The sequence below is a fragment of the Cricetulus griseus genome, chromosome 7 (genome assembly GCF_003668045.3).
Source record: "Cricetulus griseus strain 17A/GY chromosome 7, alternate assembly CriGri-PICRH-1.0, whole genome shotgun sequence".
Classification (NCBI taxonomy): Eukaryota; Metazoa; Chordata; class Mammalia; order Rodentia; family Cricetidae; genus Cricetulus; species Cricetulus griseus.
This window is the reverse complement of record NC_048600.1, coordinates 20,074,488-20,096,001: the sequence shown is the minus strand read 5'-3', so window position 1 is coordinate 20,096,001 and position 21,514 is coordinate 20,074,488. Positions and strand designations below refer to the sequence as shown.

Genomic DNA, 21,514 nt, shown 5'->3' with positions numbered 1-21,514 from the left:
TCATTTTACATACCAATCACAGTTCCTGCTCCCAACCCTCCCCCTACTTTCCACCTCCCCTAAAACACACCATTCCCATTTAAAGGGATAAGGTTTCCCATGGGGAGTCAAGAAGTCTGCAGCCTCCTTCTTTAAGGTTGATGCAAGTGCTATGTAAGCACTGAAGAAATGAAAGTTTCTGAAACTCTGGTATTTGCCAAGGAATTAAAAAAAAAATCCATAGTTAATGCTAGGAAATAGGAAAAAGAACCCCGAAAAGATTGAGGATAAAAAGTGTAGGCCTCCAAAACCACATGTACTCAACACACTAAAGAAGGCCAAGGAGGAAGAGGAAGTGAGAGGGAGGGGCACAGGGAGGGGGAGACGGGCAAGAGGAAGGTGAAAAGGAAGAAGAAACGAACATGAATCAAAAAGAAAATTTGGATACTCTTTGACGCTTTTCTTTCACTTAATGTTTTATAATTTTATAATCCATCATATTTTTACAAATTTTGAGACATGAGATTTTGAAATATGTGTATTCACTTTTTACTAGATTTTCTATCTCTTTTTAACATTTTCTCAAGCATTATCATGATAAAATATTTTGTTGTTTTAGGTTTTCTGTTCTCCGATGTCATAAAGTAGATGATCCTCAGGATAAATATTATACTGAATCCAAATCCCGTTTAAAACAAAATCTAACTTAGAAAATGTCAAAGGGTATTCCAGACATGAACATTGTGAGTTATACTAAGGAGTAGTCTGCCAAGGTATGCCCATTCATGCAATAATGGCTTGAATGCTACAAGGGTAACCAACTGCTTTCTAGATGAATTTAAAGCTTACTTCACAGATCAGAATTCATGTTTAGTACTGAAAATCGGGCCAAGAACTAATGTGTGGGAAGGTCATAGGCCCTAGGGGAGAACTAACTACTATTATTTTGGTAAATGGACATGGAATTCCATTTTGTAAATGGGAGGTCTGTATCACCTCTCCCACCATGGCTCAGTAAATATCAGAATCAATAAAAAGATGATAAGAGCCAGAGAAATCGGGGATGGATGCTATAAGACAGTGTCTTCTGAACATGAGAGGCTGGTCCTCCGATGAGCTCACTGTAGATAAGATGAGCTGCATAAACATGTACAAGGTTGGGCCTGTGGATATGTTACTATGGCAATAAAGGAGGTCATGAGGCTTCACTACAGGTGGGTAATGGAGGAAGGGGTATGACTGCTTAAAAACATTCCCATAAATAATCTACCACCCGTCCTGAGTCAGCTAAACGTATGTGAGTAGGAGCGTGACTTGTTGAGAAGATTTTCAGCAAGAGATAAAGCGGGTAATAAGAGATGGAATGTATGAAAATTTGACGTTTACACATTAGAAAACTGGCAAAGAATTTTTAAAGACTATTTGATAATAATTTTGTGAAATTTGCACGATCTAATAAGGCATCATATCAATGTCAAATCATAATGGCCTATCTGTCTTTTGTGAGGAAATTCTGTTCATCAAAAATGAATATAAATATAAGTATGAGATTTGGTGTCTTATTTATATATGAAGCAGAGAAGTAGATATAAGCAGGATGATTTTTGAGATCTGTTCAATGTAGTACAATGGTATTTGTGGTTATTGTTTAGAAAATAAAAGTACAAGTAATACTTGTAGAGAAAAAAATCCAAATAGATACAATTAAGCGTGAAAAAGAATACAAAATAAATGACAAGATATTTGCAGACTATTTCCCATGAGCCAAGACTGTGAGCCACACCCACTGGAGTTTATGGTTCAAGAAGCAGAGTCCACAAAGTAACACTGAAACACTAGAACAAAAGGTGAGAAAAAAGCTCAGAAAATGGTTCTCCCAGTACTGTCATCATGCTTGCAACAATGAGAAATGCACAATATCTAGTGTATTCTTTATGAAAAGCAAATAAAGTTGATTGTTCTACAGTGAGAAATTACTCTTCTAAGAATAGAAGATTAAAGAAAATAATAACTAACCATAAAACACATACATTGGAAACGAAGTACAGAAATAATAATATAATACTTGGCTCTTTGGAAATAACCCCAAAAGTGGAGAAACTTTTAGAAAACAAGGCAAATACGATCAAATTACAACAAAAGTGACAAAATCAAGACTACAAAAGACTATTGTACCCACGGACTTTTCTAATAAATATGAAATCCTGATGAAATGAAATAAAAACACTCCAGGAAACTCAGCTTGGGATGGCAAACCTCAACAGAGAACAATCGAGGAAAAAATGTAAACTACTCCAAACATACAAACAAAGACCAAGTCTCAGCCTGAATGCTTTTATTAGAAAAGCATTTCATGTATTTAGCCATAAAGATTATTTCTCATGCCGTAAATTATTCCAGTAGCACATGCCAAGGTTTACTCCAAATGTGTGTGCTTCCTCATTATATTTAATGTGCCGAGAAGAGGTCCTTGAGATCTTGTCAAGCTCTGGGGACACATGGATGTCAGTGACAAAGTGAGATGAACCATATCTAGGACTCCAGGATGTCTCGTCTTCCCTAATCAGGTTTCAGAATGCCATATAAGTCTGCCTGCCCATGCTTTCAATTTTTGATTGTCTTTGGAAGATTTTTCCCTGTTCAATCTTATTTCCCCAAACTCAGCCCCTTTCACATGGGGCTGAGTTTGCTTGTAGGAGTCCTATCTCTTTGAGGGAAATAATGGAAGTTACACCAGAGATATCATTTTTTAAAAGACCTGGGATTCTAGTTCAAAGTGTTTTAAAATAAATTTGCTTCTTATCAGTGGGGGTATCCTACTAAGCCATATCCAGATCTCCTGAGCCACAAAAGCTGTACTGTTACCTCTAGGCTTTACCTTTCATAGGAATTTGGACCCAACATTGAAAAGTAACGACAAACAACAAACTCTTCTGTTTATTTGGTCATAGAAATGTTCTCTACAATATGTTAGTTTTTCTATATATGTGACTCTTCCATTGTTTCAACTTAATCCTTTCATATTCATATACATTATTTCATGTTAGAGAGTTTCCATACTCACAAGGGTCTCCAACACTACATTTTCTGTGGTAGACATATCTAACATCTCTGTTTTGTTTTAATGTTATGGAAAATTCTGCACTTGATGTTAGCCAAACTTGATGAAATATAACTACATATAACTATAATTTTGTTTATGTTCCCCCCCCCGTTTTATTTCCATTTTCTATTAAGTATTAGGAATTATTGATCTTAGATCCAAACAAACTACGCTTCTATACCTAGCTACATCATCACATGCATTGCCTCCTTTAGATGTTGACATAAGAGATCATGATGAGTGAGGCCGGATTTTTGATGGCCATGCATTTTCAAACAAATTCGTATTGGAAATGCTACAAAGTGCTTAGATGAACAGTTATTTTTAACTACTTGGAAGGCATCAAGAGCACAACGTGGAAGCAAATGATAGTCCTACTCAGCTTACAGCTCCTATAAAACACAGCAATGACCAGCTGGCAAGATAGCAGTAAAGGGTGTGGTAAATGGTTCTCACATGTTGGTGGCAACCACCAACTGTTTAATTGAAATTAAAGCATACTCAACAGGAGGGAAATCATGCCTGGTACTAGAAATGTAGCTTATTTTCCAGGACTAGTGAGGTTATGGATCTTAGAAAAGAATCTATATCACTGCTTTATTGAATCAGCAAAATCCCTAACTACTTTTAAATCTTACCTTTATACCCACAGATAAGTGTACCTATCAGCCTAATTAAAGACACTTCTCTTTATAGCAAATGGGAATCATAACAGAAAAACACAACTGGACACAATTCAGAGACCAATGCACCATGAAGAGCCCAGCCCTAATGAACACATCTACATCACACCTCCTACACCTATGGCTCAGGGAACATACAAGAAAGGGGATGGAATCAATTATAAGAGTCAGAATACCTTGAAGTCTATTGTGAAACAGTCTCTCCTTGAAATGACTGGATAAACAGGATCCAAACAGTGACAAAAGCAAGAAACATGCTGATGCAGAAGAAAAATTTCATGAAATCATAGTATTGAACAAGGATCTACAAACAAGTGCTAAGAAAATGACAGCGACCTCTCCTAGGGTTGAGCTCCCCAACTGATTATCCAATACAAAGAAGTCAGCCCTGAAAATAGACACAAAATTGCAAAAACAGACTCAGCAAGTTGTATTCATATATTTGTGCATATACATACATACATACATACATACATACATACATACATACATACACACAAACACACACACACATACACATACAACAGCAGGAATCAGGGGAAAGGGGGCTATCAATTTGCAAGTGGGGGCACATGGAAGGAGTTGGAGGCAGGGAACTTGGGCAAGGCTTATAGGGAGAAAAAGGAGCAAATAAAGTGATTATAATTATATTTTTATTTAAAATGCAATGGGAATTAAAATGATGGCAACTTGAGCCTTCTCCCAGTTGTTCAATTCCTGATTTTCTCTCTCTTCTAGCATGTTCTCTAGAGGGTAGAAAGACGATTGAAGGTCCCAGTTACTCTTGAATGAGGGTAAGAAAAACCACTCACACTTGCCTATGGGAAGACCTTGTAGGGGGAGAACAGCTCTGGAAAAGTTTCCCTTAGGTGCCAAGCAGCAGAATGGAGTTGGCTGTTGATGGCCCACAGCTGTTCCAGTCGAAAGGTCCATCATGCCTCCTGTCCTCCCTTGTCTCTTACTATTCCACAGACCTTTGAGCTTCACAGGTATTTTTCTTGAAGTTATAAAAAGCATAATCAAGTAAGTTAAAGATTCCCAAGGAGAAGGCTTACATGAATACCATGAAAGTAAATAATTTAGAGACAAGACCAGGAATGGTTTTCCAGAATTAAAAAAAATTAAGTTTGAATAGATAAATTGAAGAGGATATGGGCACAGCTAAGCATCAATTTCAATCTCTAAAATCCAATAGAACAATCAGTTGACAATGAATAGCAAACACATTGAATGTGAAATGCCTTATTCAATATGTCAAGTGTCCCTGTTCCGTTGTTTTCTGTGAAACAGTGACTAAGACTCACAACCCCTGTATGGTTCAAAGAATGTCAAATGCCAAGTGAAATTCTTGAGGCAAATTCCAACTTTAATGACTAATGAGGTATTCACAAATAAAAGACCTTAGTTGAATATCTGAATATGTGTACACACACACACACACACACACACACACACACACACACACACACACACACACCCCTCCTTATTGGCTTAACATATTGCAAAAGGTCCAAAAATTACCCTTGAAATATGAATCAACATGTTGGTGATGATGGTGGCAGTGATTGTAGCAGTTGTGTGTGTGTGTGTGTGTGTGTGTGTGTGTGTGTGTGTGTGTGTGTGTGTGTGTGTTCATTGGTATGTATTTGCTTCCTCTTGTTTTATATTTCTCCTATTTCAGAGAAATGACAACTCTCTTTCCCAACGACTGCTAAAGCACAAACAGGACTTTGGCCCCTTCTTTATTGTTTGGTAAACAAAGACCATACTTTGTTACTTGCTGAAATTGGATTGTTAAGGCTAAATTCCCTTTCAAATAATAGAGAATGAATGGCTCTGTGCTGCAAGCAGTTAACCACTGTTTTCAAAAGCCCTGTCGAGGAGAAAGAGGAGTTCTTGGAGGTAAAATGAAAGAAATAATCCACAAAATGTTTGTGGCCAGCCTCACTGAGAAAGTTTTGGTGGACAGGCCCCAGAGTTTGGGCAGAAGAGGCCACAGTGACAATGGAGGCCACCCTTCTTACTCCCATCTTGCAGGATCCCACCTCTCTCCAGAAAAGATGCATGACAGCATGGCAGGGTCACATGAGGACCATGTAGAAAGAGCAGAGAAATGGGAACAAGCAACAGAGACTCATAAAAGAAGAAATGAAAAGAATCCAAGGCTAAGTAGCACATTCAGCACTTGGAATTCTTAATTCCAAAGAAAATGAACCATGGCAAATTATTGGGTTCTTATCATCCCTAACTCAGTAAAACCACCCTAAGTTTTCTTGGCATTTATCTATGAAATCAAGGTAGGTTATCAACATGCACAAGGTCACTGAGGTGATATTCCTGTATTACTGTCTTCGTTGAGGCTTTTTTTCCCTTGAATTCTTGAAAACAGTATAATTCACAATGGCTCCTTCTCATTTTTGTTTGCCATAGTTTGATGGACACCAGAAGAGGAACATGTGAAGATGGAGCCAGAGGTGAAGATAAGGCCTTCTTAAACCAAAGGAGGACAATGATTGCCATTAAGTCACCAGATGTTAGATGAGAGGCATGGAAGAGTGAAGGAACCAAACCTATAGACACCTCAACTTCAGTTCTTTCACATTTTGGGGGGGTGTTTAGAGATAGGGTTTCTCTGTGGCTTTGGAAGCTGTACTGGAACTAGATCTTGTAGGCCAGGCTGGTCTCAAACTCACAAAGATCTGCCAGCCTCTGCCTCCCGAGTGCTGGGATTAAAGACGTGTGCCACCAACACCAGGCATCTTTCACAATTTTTTTGTAGCTATTAGGTGATAAACACCTAATGCTATTTAAGGCATGTGTCTATGTGATTGTGACATGGATACCCTAAAACACTGATATGCAGGTTCCTACAGTGAACACATTTAGGCTCAGGGATATGACAGATAAACTTCCTCTAGTAGTGACCTTTCCTACTAGAGGCCAAGTAATTGATTTTGGGATAATTAAGAGAAGAATAAAGAAGAGATGATTCCCCAAATTGCTATGACTCAGAGCATGCACCCTGTGCCCAACTTTTACAGAAGTGATGTGGCTCCAAGAGGCTACTCTCACGCTTCCACAGTAAACCGCTCACTTGCTTTCTTTGGTCTTCTATTTTATATTGGTTTTCTTCATGACAAGACTCCAGAGACCAGAAATAACTGGTCCAGGACCAAATTAAATAGAACTTGAAATCTGTCACTTACCTGATCCCCAATTAGGAGAAGCTTTTTCCAGCTCAAGTCATTTTGCTCAATGGTCCCGGCAACTGTTTTTATGACCGGGATGAACTTGGGCCAGTATTTGCTTGGTGTCACATTTACGAGCGTACTTAAGAATCTTTTGTGCACACTTTGGGAAGGCTTTCTCCTTGGATGGGATCCAGGACTGGATTCTTGGGGCCCACTGAAGAGTATTTAAACCCAAAAGGTAAGTATATCCTGGCTATCTTCTTCCATCTTTCTACCCGAATCTTCTTCCTCTTCCCAGAGATGTCTTTCAACCTCTTTAGGTTATTACTTTTCTAACAAGCAATAAGTCATTTTTCTACTTATGATAATAAGCCAGACTCTCTTAAGTAATATTACCCAGTGATTCCAGGGCAGAGATCTGATTGCCAGGTATTAAATATTGTAGACTACCTATGATAACTATGTGTCTGTGTATGTGTGTATATATGATGTATGTTTATGAGAGGTGTTTGTGTGTGATATATTTGTGCTTATATGGAGTATGTTTGTATAGGGGTGTTTGTGTGCCTTTGCAAGGGGTATGTTTATGTGGGGTATGTGGGGTATGTGGGGTGTGTGGGGTGTGTGGGGTGTGTGTGTGTGTGTGTGTGTGTGTGTGTGTGTGTGTGTGTTTGAGAGACAGAAAGAGAGATCCTGGGTGAGAATGTTTTTCTCCAGTCACATATCTCTGGAGTGCAAATATTTCATCCTTGCAAGTAACTTTCTAAAATGTTTGACTTCATCTCTATTCCAACACCCACAAGGTCAAAAGTGAAATTGTCCTCTATGTCTTTGCTAGCTGGTCACATAACTATGTCTGAATCCATCTGGTTTTAGAGTAACCCCTTCCACTCCCATGATTCCTAAAATACCACATTTCCATTGATGGACATTCTTTTGTTTATCTAGCTAAAACTTCCTTGGCTCCATCTTAGTCTGTGTTCTTTCTGGATACTCTTATATTATTGGCATGTACCTACAATGAAGTCCAACAGAAAGCTAATGATCCTTTCTCAGTAATTAATGCTTCTGATTCTCTTTTGGTGATGCCTGATCAAACTATCTTCAAACACTGCACAATCCATCACCTCAGAATTCCATCTTTCACTCAGTGAATTTCCACAAAGGTAGGTGGTAGAGGCCTGGGCTTGACTACCCACGCCCCACCAAATTTTGTTTTGTAAATGGAGGAGTTTAAGGAGACAAAAATTCATCATCCCAATGGTGCTAAATATAAACATTCTCTGTAGATCCTAGAAGCAGTAGAGATGGTGCCCACATGGAAGGCTTTAGAAGACAGTCAGAATTGGCAGAAATGAAGGCATGCCACACAGGGAGAAGAAATCCTGGCCAAGAAGACTGGCTCCCTTGTCAGCCCTTACATAGGAACCAGAGCCTTCAGAGACTGGCACTGTCATGCATACCAAGAGAGGGGTGCTATTTCTTCTTCCACATGGGATTTTTATTGCACTCTGTTCTCTATTATTTAAACTTGAATCCCCATAAAATTATGAGAAAGTTTTTGCTAAAAGGTACCTGGTCTATAAAAGTGTCAGATATACCAAAGATGACTGAGATAGTAATTGTGGGTGGGACTGGGACATAACAGATAGGGTATTGTGATATCTCTGAAGGAAGGATTGGATAGCGCTGCTGACCAGGGAAAGGTTACATAAACATGTGTTTGACTCAGCGATGCTCTGTAGAACTCTACTTAAGTTATTCTTTTACACAATTCCATTTTTTGTGGTGTTTTGCTGCAGCCTGGCATGTTCTAGGGATTGTTCTATTTGAACAACTCAAGAGGAAGCAATGGCAAGATCCCTACCTAAGCTTGACAATAAATGAAGTGTTTTATCCCAATGCATAGAGAAGGCTACTAGTAGAGAATGGCCTATGACACCTGAACTCCTTTGTTTTATGTATATGGGTGAAGAAGGCAAGGAAGGTGAAAGAACCGTCTGGATTATTCTGGTGACTGTAATTTAACAGTTGTTCACTAGGTATCACATGCCTGGAGACCACATTCAGAAAGATGTGATAACCTGTGTCTTATTTAAGGTGATAAAGGTATCCTGTTCCACCCCCACCCTATTGAGAGCCTGAATTACAGTTCTACTTACTGATTTTTTAAAAACCTCATACATGTAAAAGCCACCCCCTCATTTTCTCCTTTTAGCTCTTCTTCCCTCCCAACTTTGTGATTTTTCTTTTTAAAGAAAGGAGCCACCAACTCTAATTAGTGCTGCCCATATTCATGTGTGCTTGCAGTCATCGACTGGAGCATGAGTAATGTACTAAACACCCCCAAAGGAAAATGACTCTCCTTCTGTAGCCATAAACTAGCTGCCATTATCTTCTCAGCTGGGGGACAGGCTGTGGATCACAAGCCTCTCCATATCCATAGTAGAATTCTGAAATCACTTGGTCTTGCGGCAGTATCATATGGGTAACTATAGTTCTTATAAGTTTGTGTGATGTATAAAACAACTATGCTGTGCCCCCGGAAGCCAGCATTTTATATCATCTAGCTCTTATATTCTTTCTTTCCCTCTTCTACAATGTTCAGTGAGCCTTGGGGGTGAGATACAGGTTCTGTCTATGGCTTAACATTCATAGTTATTTACTGTCATAATATTAAACCATTAATGAATCTCTGCATTTTTAATTAATCACTATTATCTTTAATGAGGAGCTTCTCTGACAAAGAGAAGCATAATCTATGGAAATGAAATTAATATTCAGAAAGGAGTTTGGAAGTGTGATTATTTAGTAAAACACCACCAATAGGCTTCCCCTAGGGCCTATGGCTTCTGTAGCCATGAGGTTTGACTATATTTACAATACCAGACATTCATTTCCTCCTTTGGAGCAGGTCTCTTTTATACCTAGTGAGGTAATCTAGTTCCCAAAAGGCAAACACCACACATCCTTTCTCAAATGAGGGCGCTAGTTTCAAGTCTAATGCTTTGAATGTTTAGCTTAGAGTACGTGGAAACTAGTAATAGGCCAGTGGATCTGAGGAGGAATGTAGGAAGTGGGGATCATAGATTATAATGGGCATAATATACACATGGAGATTACTGGAGACAAAGAAATTGATATAGATAATTGAGTGATGCAGGGTAGGGGAATGAGGAGATAGGGGATGGTGAGTCAAAACGAAGTATACAACAAGAAGCTACAAAGAAGCCTATGCTCTTATAATCCAAATAAAAATATAATAAAAGAGGATAGAAGATCATGTGTGGTGTGAAAATACAGTAGGGCAGCAGAATATTGTTACCTAAAGGTTTGGAGGGTATGGAGACAGAGAATGAGGAAAATTAGGAGTAAGGGTTAAGTTAACCAAAACTAAGGATACAGGGGAAAACCTTATGGAACCCTACTAGTTTGTAAGCTAGCTGAAGAATTACAGAAGAATTTGAAGAGCAGTATCTCATGTACACAAAAAATACTGCTCCCAGAAGATACTGCTTATTACATGAAAATCACGATGCCATGCATGGGTTACCTCCTCATAAGTTAATGGTAACAGAGCCCTTAGAGGCACTGATACAACATAAGCCATTGTCATTGTTCTTGGTTGCACACATCAACTAAACAGTAAGATCCCATTGCTGGAGAAACTGCACACCTCACTTACAGGACATAAAGGAATCAATCTTGATCTTATCATGAAACTCTCTGCATAGCAGTTAGCTTCCATAATACCCAAAAGTGTTATAGGGTGTTGATGGGGAAAAAGACTTCAATGGTCTTACCCAGATCAGGACCCTCCTTGCTACAGTCCTGACTTTCCAGGCAAGATTTTTTTTACTGGTACACAGGGACAACACTGTTTATGGTGGTAACGAAGCATTCTTTCAATAGAATCCTTCAATTGGGATATTTTTGTATTATTGCTTCATAAGACTGAAAATAGACTCCATAAGAGAACAATGTTGAATGCTCGGGCAAGGTCAAAGGCAGAGTCCAGAATAAGATTAGTGGCCTCTGCTTTCCACTTATTTGTGTGAATTCTTAAACCACATGTGTTACACTGCCAGTTGGGAATGCCTCCACCTGTCTAAATACATATTACCGCACATTGGCATCAATCTCCATTAACATAATATTCGCCATTATGGGACCATTACAACATCATCCCACTCACAAATGTGCCACAGAGCAGAGTGTCACAGACACCTCAGCACACTGAACGCTTAAGTCAAATGGAAAGTTGAAAACACCTTCTGCAGGCAGCCACTGGCATTACTTCATATTTATATTAGCTTGGCTAATCTGGCCCAGTGAACCTTTTCCCTAAGAAAATGTAATAGGAATATTTAACTTGAAATTTTTATGTAGTAAGCAGCTGTCTAAAGTCTTAATTCCTGTTTGCAGTAGGGTAAGTGGCAAATGCAACCAGGAAGAAAAAAAGACCAGTTTCCTGTGTGCTGGGGAGGGTAGCAGGCTGTGGAACACCTACATAAAGTCTTTCCAGAAGAGTGTTCCTATAGATCACAGTGGAAGTATCTAACAGTAATATAGCCCTGTATTTCTTAACATGATTGCATATATGAGATAGAAAAGTTCTTGCAACCAGGAGACAGAGGTAAAGAAAGAATGTAGCATCAAAAAGTCACATAGCAGGAGAAGCCATGACCAAGGACCCCTGTCTGGTTCTAAGGTCAATACATGCACAGTGTGCACCTCATGTTCTTACCTAAGGAACCTGGAAAGAATGAACACAAGTGGAGGGGCTATAGAATGTCAGTATAATCCTCTTAGTCCTCCAACCACTGATATTATCCATGTTCTGTCTGTGTGTCCTTTTATCAATAGCAAGCTGAACAATTAGGGAGATGACTAGGGGTCAGGTCTCAAATTGTGAGCTTTACTGTCATAGAAATTTACCTACAAGTATGAGCATAGCTTGCATTTGTGATATTGTGTTTGTGCTTTAACAAATAAAATTTGCCTGGAGATCAAAGTACAAAGCTAGCCACACTGGTTAGCAATAGAGGTCGGAGAGTGGTGGCACACACCTTTAATCCCTGCACTCAGAAAGCAGAGGCTGACCGATCTCTGTGAGTTGAAGGCCACCCTGGGCTATACTAGATTGACCTAGTTAGTCTCCCAGTACTTAGGAATCATATACCTTTAATCCCAGCACTAGGGAGGTGGAGGCAGGAGTGATATGGCTGGGTGGAGAGAGGAATATAAGGCAGGAAGAGACAGGAGCTCATGGCATTCAATCGGAGGATTCATAGAGACAGGATCCTGCCCTCTTTGGTCAGAGGATTCCATAGAGAGAGGTAAAATGTCTCTCTAGTGACTGGCTCCTCACTCTGATGTTCAGGCAAGCTTTATTTATGGATTTCATCCATAGTGACTGGGAAGGACCCTGGAAGCAGCCAGCATTCAGGGAATCTGTCCTTTATTAGACAAGGATCACTACCTTGGATACCAATTTTCTCACATTGGCTTTTGAGGTGGGAGGATGCCTGAGATTAAAATCCAGAGTATGATATAAAGGTTGTCCCATTGATGGTTCTTAAACATGTGTGAAATAGATGGTCAAAATGACCAGCCTACAAAAGAACTTTGCTAGACATCATTCCAGTACTTTGGTATGTTCTTGCAGTTGAGACTGACTCTTTTGACTGCTGTGTTTTCTCTAATGCTACCTTGTTGAGGCTCTCTGGGGTTTCCACTTATTGTCAAAGAATATACTGCCATGGGGATTTTGTAGGAGGGGCAGGATGACCTTCATAAGATGCTCGAGAAAGAAGACTTTTTGATTTTCACTGATTAGTAAGATTTTAACAGTTTAATAAGAAAGAAAAGAATGTATTCTAAACAAAGGAAATTATTCTCTTCTATATTTTCTTTTCCTTTTGGGTGTGATTGTATTTAATTTGAGAAGACTGTGTAGAAATTGACCTCAAAAGCAGAAAGACAACCTTCCTAACAACATGGCCCCAAGATAAATAAATACATCCAGAGAGGACCAAGCTCTCATAGAATAATCCTGCATTCCGTGTATTAAGGAGTCAAATACTGGTTAGTGTTAAAACTTTATTCTACTTGGAAAGTCTTCTCTGCAGTTACTCTGTATTTAGCATTGTTTTCCTTTGGGGTGTGTGGGGGGATGGAGGGGTGGGTCGGTGGGTGTGGGTGTGGGGGGTATTCCTGTGTGCAGGTATGTACACATGTGTTTGAGGGCATGTATGGAGGCAAGAAGCCTGCCTGAAGTGCTCTTTAGGAGCCATCCACTTGGTTTTGAAGCTGACTAGCCAGTGAGCCATGGGGATCTGCTTAAATCCACCTCCTTGTCACTAGGACTATACACACCATTATGCCCAGATATTTTTAATGTGAATTCTAGTGATTGAGTTCAGGTACTGTTGGTTGTACAGCAAGCACTTTACCATCTCCCCAACAACAAACAAAAATCCACTTATGTAAACTATGTCTGCCTCCCATCCTTCAACAGAGGAATAATGCCGGAATGTGCTACAAATTAGCACATGAGGTATTTAATGTTCCCCAGTGCAAAAAGGTCCTGATTATCACTCTAGTCTGGAGAATTTCTTGGCTACCTGTAGCTGCATGCTTACAAGATTTGCTAGTTTAAAAAATAAAAACAAAGCCAATGTCATGGCTCAAGCCAGTAGGACCAATATTTGGGGCCTGAAACAAGAAAACATTCATTAGTTTGAGGTCAGCCTTCCTTATGTTGTGAGTTCTAGACCAGCCTGGGCTATAGAGTGAGACACATTTCTAAAAGTAATCAGATAACAATAATAGGTCTATATTTGTCTCATATTCTCTTGACAGTGATTCTTCATCTAAGTCTGCTCATCCACAATAAAGAGAAAAGAGAAGACAAAACCTCTAAACAGTATGGATTGTTTTCAGTTCTGTCCTTGAGGAGGAAACAGGCATGCACAAACACATGGTGCCAGGTTGATATAGTAAGCACTACACAGAGATATGTACAATGTCCTAGGAAAGAGGAGAAAGTCATTATCACCCCTCAGGCCAAGGGGCTCAATGTGCAAAATGTCTGTAGTTTCTTCCCTGAATATTATCTTCTCAAAAGAAGAAAGAATTAGATGAGGAAGAAGAAAAGGAGAGTAAGAGGGAAATGGAGGGAGAGAGGGAAGACAGAGGAGGGGGAGGGAGAAAGAGAGAGAAGGGTGAGGGAAGAGGGAGAGAGAGAGGGAAGGAGAGAGAGAGATTCTTGAAGAATTTACATGCAAGAAAATGCCCAAAAATTTGCCTCTGGAGCCATAGAATGTTGAATGTGGTTTTAGATGAATTACTTTATGTCCCTGTGACACAATTTGACCATCTGTAAAATACAATAAAATAGCCCACTCTGGCTCCTTACACAATTCTTTGTGAAATGTTGAGAACCTCAGGCAGAAGCTCTAAGGAAAATAATGGCTGGGAAAATCTGAGGACAGCCACTAAGCTGCAAAATAAGGTCCTTTCTAACCATAGATATAACTCAGACAGGCCTGTGTATGAGCTAGGGCAACCTCCCTGTGTAGAAATAATTCAATAAGACAAATTAGAATGTCACTATTATCAAAATAAAGGGACAACTCATCCAGCATACAACCTCTCTGTGTAGAAATATTTCAGTAACACAAGTAAGTATGTCACTGTTATCAAAGTAAAGGAACAACTAACCAAACATACATAGGTTAAATTGTATCCATATGGAAGAGAGGGAAACAATGCCGCTCATACAAAGTCTACCACTGTGGGTCAGAAGACCGTGGTGTCAGTCCAGTTTGCAACATCCTAGACATCCTATTATCTGGTCAAGTTCTATCATTTCACTTTCCAGTCAATCTTGCAGGTCCAATAGACAGGCACATATAGGTGATAAATACAATGGTGATTGATGGTTGAGAAGATTAAACCAGGCAATGCATGTACATATTTTTGTGATACTTGAGGCACCATATGAATAGATGATTGATGATTTTACTGTGTGAATGGATGATTGATACTTCAACCATCAATGTTCTATAACTCACTATAAATCCTTGAAGATAATTAATTAGTTTAACATGACCTTTGGGGAAAAGGTTGAACATTGACATTGTGTTGAACATTGCTTCTCTTGCACAGAGTTTACCAGCAACAGAATGAGCACCATGAAATCCTTTTACGTATAGGAGCACATTACCTGCATGCATGAAGATGCAACACTTGGCTATCAATGGGACTGGGTGGTAATGTTTGTGCAACTTTACATGAATCACTAAAAAGAATAAAACATTTCTTGTTGCCTGTTTAATTTTTTTAAACCAACCAATTCATCTGAGCCCAAGGAAGTCAAGAATTTTCCACCTTGCTGCTTAACTGGCAGTCTGACATTTGGCCCTTTGCACCTCTCCAAAGTTTGGCCACAATGACTAGCCTTATTCACGCCAGGCAGCATTAGCGCTTTGTTAACACTAAACGGTGGCACACAGCATAAAGTCTCTCTGTGGTTACCATGTGACTTCATGCAGCTGACATCTGAGCAAAAAGTGCCAGAGAAGGTCTGGGCAGTTCTTTATGAGCAAATGGGTGAGGGGAACAAGAAGAGCCTGGCTTCCTGTGGTTTAGGGAGAGATTAGTGGGTTGCTATGGATGCCTCCACGGTGGAATATGCAAGGACAACGGGGCTATAGACCAGTTTAAATATCAGTAGAATAAGTGTGAAAGGGGGCATGTGTTGTTGATGGATGAGGAAGGCAAGTTTTCAAAATAATGGGACACCTTTCAACACCTCTATCTGTCTGTCCCCCAGTCTTACTTTCCACAGCTCTTTCTAAAAAATCTTCCATAGTCTAACAAACAAGAGCCATGTCAAGATGTGATTTTTAAAATAGCTGAATTGCATGACTCTGGGAGAATTTGCCTGGGGCAAATAGCTGTTCTTCTTCGTGCCTTACACACTGTTCCTCTTAAGAAAGTCTGTGGGTATCTGAGACTTTTGCACCTGCTATCCACAAACCAGGAAAGAAAGCCAAATGCTCTCTGCAAGTTTGGAATTTTGTGTGCAACTGAGTGAATAATGCTGATAATTTGTATTTGCTACAAAGAAAGAAAACCCAACTAGTTCAGAGAAACTGGTTATTATGTCCAGATTTCTCCATGGAATTTTCCAGAACTCCACAGGAGTTACCACAGGCTGTTCACATGCCTCTTGTGTTCTACATTCTGTCTAGTGAAACCTATTTCATGCTGAACCATACTGTCTATGAGTAGAGTCCAGGGGCATGCTGCTTCTTTTATTCTTTCTGAGTTTAAGAACAACAGCAACAAAATCCTGAAAACTATGCTTCTTCAAAACAGCAGACCCTGATGAATTTGGGAAAGGGTGACTCTTTCCTTGGGAATCTCTCTTGTGTTGCTGGCTTCATGTCCTATAGGAGGGAAGAGAATCTTGATAATGCTTCCCTCTGTCTTCTCAAATAAGCTTTCTAAATTCCTCATTGACATGAAGACTACATCTCAAATATGAACATGTTAGGATGTGGAATGCCTCATTGTGGAGGGCTATCCTATCCATTGCAGGCTGCTTAAGAGCATCACACTTCTACTACTCTGAGCTACTTACTACTGTTCACTTTCTACCACTCACTGTCACAACTGAAAATATCCCTAGACTGCGCTAGATTGTCTGCTGGAGGACACCACAACTCCAGCTCAATAACCACCTAACCACCGAACTGAAAGTATTTTCCCAATAGTCTGTTCTCAGGAACTCGGTAACAAGCTGCTCAGTCTATCTTATAATGATAGAATTTCAGATGTGCATCTGCTTAATGACCTTGGAGAGTCTGAAGCCACATAACAAAAAGTAGCACCTTCTTTGGAAGCAATACAGTCACCAACTGGCTTATCAGACTTATGTAGACCCCAAATCCCAAGTCCTTGGCCCAAATCAGTAGCAGTATCAGGTGTAAAACCTCCTATTCATTGGAACTCTGGACCAGTACACTCCCCTGGGGTGACAGAATAGTTGTCTGAGAGGCAGAAGGGTTATTCTCCATTCCTCATATAATGGATTTTTGCTCAAAATATATAGCTATAAACTCTGGCACCTTAGGAGCCAGTATATACATGCATAAGCTCACACATTTTGCAGTCGTATCCCAAAGGTGATGTCATGAGCCAAGGTACATATTCAGCACCTCGCTTCCTGTGGTAGGATTTACACTTTCTTGGAGAATGTGGAGTTGGCAAAGAATGCCAAAATGGAGCAACAGAGACCCAGGGCAGGCACAAACTCTTCTTTAAGACTAAAACCCCATTCCTGTGTGGTTTGCCATCAGCCAAAATGTGAATGCTTCAGCACTTTTTGTGCAGTGTAAAATCATTTAACATGTTATGAGTGATGGATCCTTTAAACAGAATGAGAGAAAATGACTATTGCAGCAAAGAAGGTGCTTTAACGAGCTTCAGCCAGCAGCAGAGCCGGAATCTGGTAAACTCAGATTGCTGAAAGAAACTCAGTATTAAGTCTACTGATTGGCTGCAATGACCCAATATTAGCAAACTAGAAACATAGGCAGAGATAGCTCTGACTGGGGAATTCTTTAAAAACCCATAATAAAGATTCTATTTTCTGTTTTTCTCCCTGAAAAAACAAAGGTCTTTTCTATGGTAAAAGAGAAGAGTATACTCAAAAAGAAATTAAGAAACATCTGACCTGAACATTAGGGAACTCTTGATCCCCAGTCTGATAGCTGGAATACCAGCATGGGACTGATCCAGATGCCAGGAACATGGGTTTCTTGAGGAAACCTTGGAAATCTATGGGACCTCCTGTAGAAGCCCATAGGTGTAGACTTCTGGAGCCCATTCCAAATAGAGGAATACTCCCTGAGCCAAGACACACGGGGGTGGGCCTAGGCCCTATCCCAAAGGATACGAAATACTCTGATGACACCCTATGGAAGGCCTCACCATCCAAGGGGAGCAGAAAAGATATGTGACAGATAAGGTTTTAGTTGGGGGGGGGGTAGGGGATGATGGATGGGAGAAGGGAACTGGGATTGTCATGTAAAACAATAGTGTTTCTAATTCAAATAAAAAAGTTGGAAAAAAAGAAAATCAATTTGTATATGCATACAATTATTTCTATTATTTTGTTGTGCCAAATATATGTGATATTCACTTATTGGGACTCAATTCTCAAATCTATTAAATTTGCATTTCAAGTTTACCTGCAATCATACTAACCCCCCACTGCTCTTGCAGAAATTGAAAATGTGGGATGATGGAACCTAAGTCTTCAGAAGTTATTAAGTTCCACCAAAGATTTACCTTCTTAAACTCAGCCTCAGGAACAAATTTCATTTCATTAATATCTGCAAAGACTTCATTCTTTTCTTCAGTTTATGAACAGCTCAAAGCATCACACACACACACACACACACACACACACACACACACACACACAAAAAGAGCTTTAACCTAAACTTGACAAAATCCAAGGCATTCTATTTCTGTGGCAATGTGGTCTTCCCACTCCCCAAAATTAAAAAAAGAAAAACTTCATAGAGTATGTCTTTTGCAAATCTATGGCTTTGGGACTAGTATCTATATAACTGGGTTGAAGGAAACACAGTCTTTTCTTGGTCATGTTAACTAGGCATAAATCCCACAGAGGGGAGTTATACAAAACCATGAATCTAAAGCTTAACCCTCCTTATTGTGGAGTACATCATGGGAGATATAACATCACCCACTGATGTTTAAATCTTAATAAAAACAAAAATGCTATATCTAAGAGGAGTAGTCTACGGTATAGCAGATAATCCTGCATGTACCCAGCACATGAAAGTGTGATTTCTGTCCCTTCTCTCTCTCTCACCAGTACCTTAATAGAGAAAAATAAATACAAATCAGAAAAACATTTTTCAAATTTAAATTAGTAGTGGTAGCTAGCTTTGGCAGCACATACACTAAAATTGGAACAATACAAAGAATATTAGCATAACTACTGTGCAAAGTTGACATAAATTTATGAATCATTTTGTACTTAAAAATATATTTAAATTAGCCAAATATTAAATTTTCATTTTAAAATAGAAGGCCTGGGCTGGATTCTTGACTGTGTCATGAATGATATAGTTCAAAGCTGAGTGTTATTGGCAAAATCTTACTAAATGAGATTTTTTAAAACTTCAGAATATGCTCAAAACATATTCTCCATTCTCATCCTATGGTATGTAATTAATATGGCTTGCTATCAACAATCTCCTTCTATTTTTCAACTTCTTTGAAGAATTTCTGTCAAGACTGGAGTTGGACATCACATTGAGTATCCATTTTTATTTAGCCTTCTCCAAAATAATGATAGTTCTTTTCTACCCCTCACCACACCATTAGGAATGCCTCTGTCACAATGCTCATTAAGCTTCCTGGGATTGTACCTGTGCATCTCAGCCTTCTGTTTTGATCTATAACTCATTCCATGGTAGCATTCTGCCATCTGTCTGTCTGTGTATCTATCTATCTATCTATCTATCTATCTATCTATCTATCTATCTACCTATCTGTCTACATATCTATCTTCTATCAACTATAGTCTACTTATCTATACATCATCTATTTATCATCTATCATTTATCTTCTAGCTATTTATCTATAATCTATTTATCTATCATCTATCTATATTCAGAGTCAAGTACAGCATGATTTTTTACACATGTCTGATTAAAGGGTGGATTAATGAGTGACAAGATGAATGGTCACAAGCATTTCACTGCAGGAGGTAAAGAGAATTCCAAGCACATGTACAGGATTCACCACCTGCTAAATCATAGGATAAAAGGAAACTGGGTTTTCCATGTTTCAGGGTACAATAAAAGAACTAAATCAGTTAAGAAATGTGCCTTAAGAGAGGGTGTATTTCTGCCCCCACAGTTCTTTCAAATTTCTCATTTTCAAAAGATACTCTTTTTGTAAATTTCCAGTAATTTCTATCTACCTATGGATACTAGGTGAATAACTTCAAAATGTCACCAAAATACTAAGTGCCCTGGAGAACTAAGTACTGGATGCTGGGTACCTTGGTTTAAGCAAACTGTGAAAACAAGCCTTTGAACTCATTGTTAATCTGTTTTATAAAGATTGGGGGGCATGGCAGATGAATTACAGTGTTTTTATTTGAAAGAACTTGGGAAGATAATTCTGTATCTACTATGATTTTGGTTTGTGTTTCTCATGAATACAGTACTTTCTATATTCAGCCAGGTTTTCTTCTTCATTGGCTCCTAGCAGGTGTGGAACTTAATAACTCATCCATCTCTAGAAATGCCTCACAGTTAAGATTTATATTTTTTTATATTGGATTCTTTCCTGCCCAAATTGATCTCTATGCTCTTACATTTCTTCTGCCAAATTTTATTGCTTTTTCTAATAGATATCATCTTGCTATTTGATCATATAAGTTGACACAAATGTGATTGATATACAGCAGTAAAATAATTGAAAAAATTGTAAGAAAACACAAACAACAACCAAAATACTTTGTAACCATTGTGGTGTGGTATGCTAATGGTGTAACCCATTAGCAACAAAATGTCAGACTGGACCATACAAGCTAAATGGTATCCTGGCTTATAATAAATTCAATAGTAAAAGTTAGACTAAGAATCACAGCAAATGATTTGAAATCAGAAGACTAGGGAAAGCGAAATTATAGCGAACAAAAGTACAGAACCAAAGTCAAATGAACTGAGTTGACAATCTTGGCTCTTTCTCCCATGAACTTTCTGATTTTGGTTTTCTTGTGTGCAAGAAATAAAATGATGCTTGCTAGCCTCACAAAACTAGTACAGAAGACTGATGAGTTTTCTGGAACAAAAAATAATACTTTACTGTACTAATGGAGCAAGTCACACCCTGGTGATTATTTGCTCCTTTCAGTGAAATTTCTCAATGAGTCACACCATTTTTTTCAGTTATGCTTATGACAGGGGAAATACAGCCATTTCATAAATATACCTTATACTTTTTGGATAATCTTGCAGATTGCTACTGAAATTGGTAAGTTCCTCCTCCTTGGAGCTGAATGGATGCAGCAGCCATCTGCCAGCAGCTACCTCCCTGTGCACAGAAGGCTACTCTGTATATGAGCCTTGGGATTGGGCCACATGGACACAGGAGCAGCCAGGGAGGAGGAAAAGGTGGAATGAGGCCAAAATCCAAGCCAGGCATTGCAGCTTCAATCCTTCACTAGTCAGTGAGGTCATTTTCCATACAGTCTCTGTTTCCACTAGAGTCAATGTTTCTTAAAACTTGAGCATAACCCGACCCATCGGTTGAGGCCTCCAGGTCAGTAAAATAGTGTTTGCCATTCTGGCATTGTTGGCGTCAACTGGAATTCTTGTCAGTCTATGAATAAATACTGTGTCCAAGATTAACCTTTGCCCTCCATATTTATGAGCTTCTTAAGCACAGAGAGGACAACCCCTAGATCCAGAGAAGCTATTCCATAAAACCTGAGATGC

The 21,514-nt window shown here is 39.1% G+C and overlaps 1 pseudogene; it reads left to right on the top strand.

Moving 5' to 3' along the window:
* The first annotated feature begins 18,941 nt into the window (after positions 1-18,941).
* LOC113836614 lies at positions 18,942-19,042 on the top strand (annotated as a pseudogene).
* Positions 19,043-21,514: the final 2,472 nt, after the last annotated feature.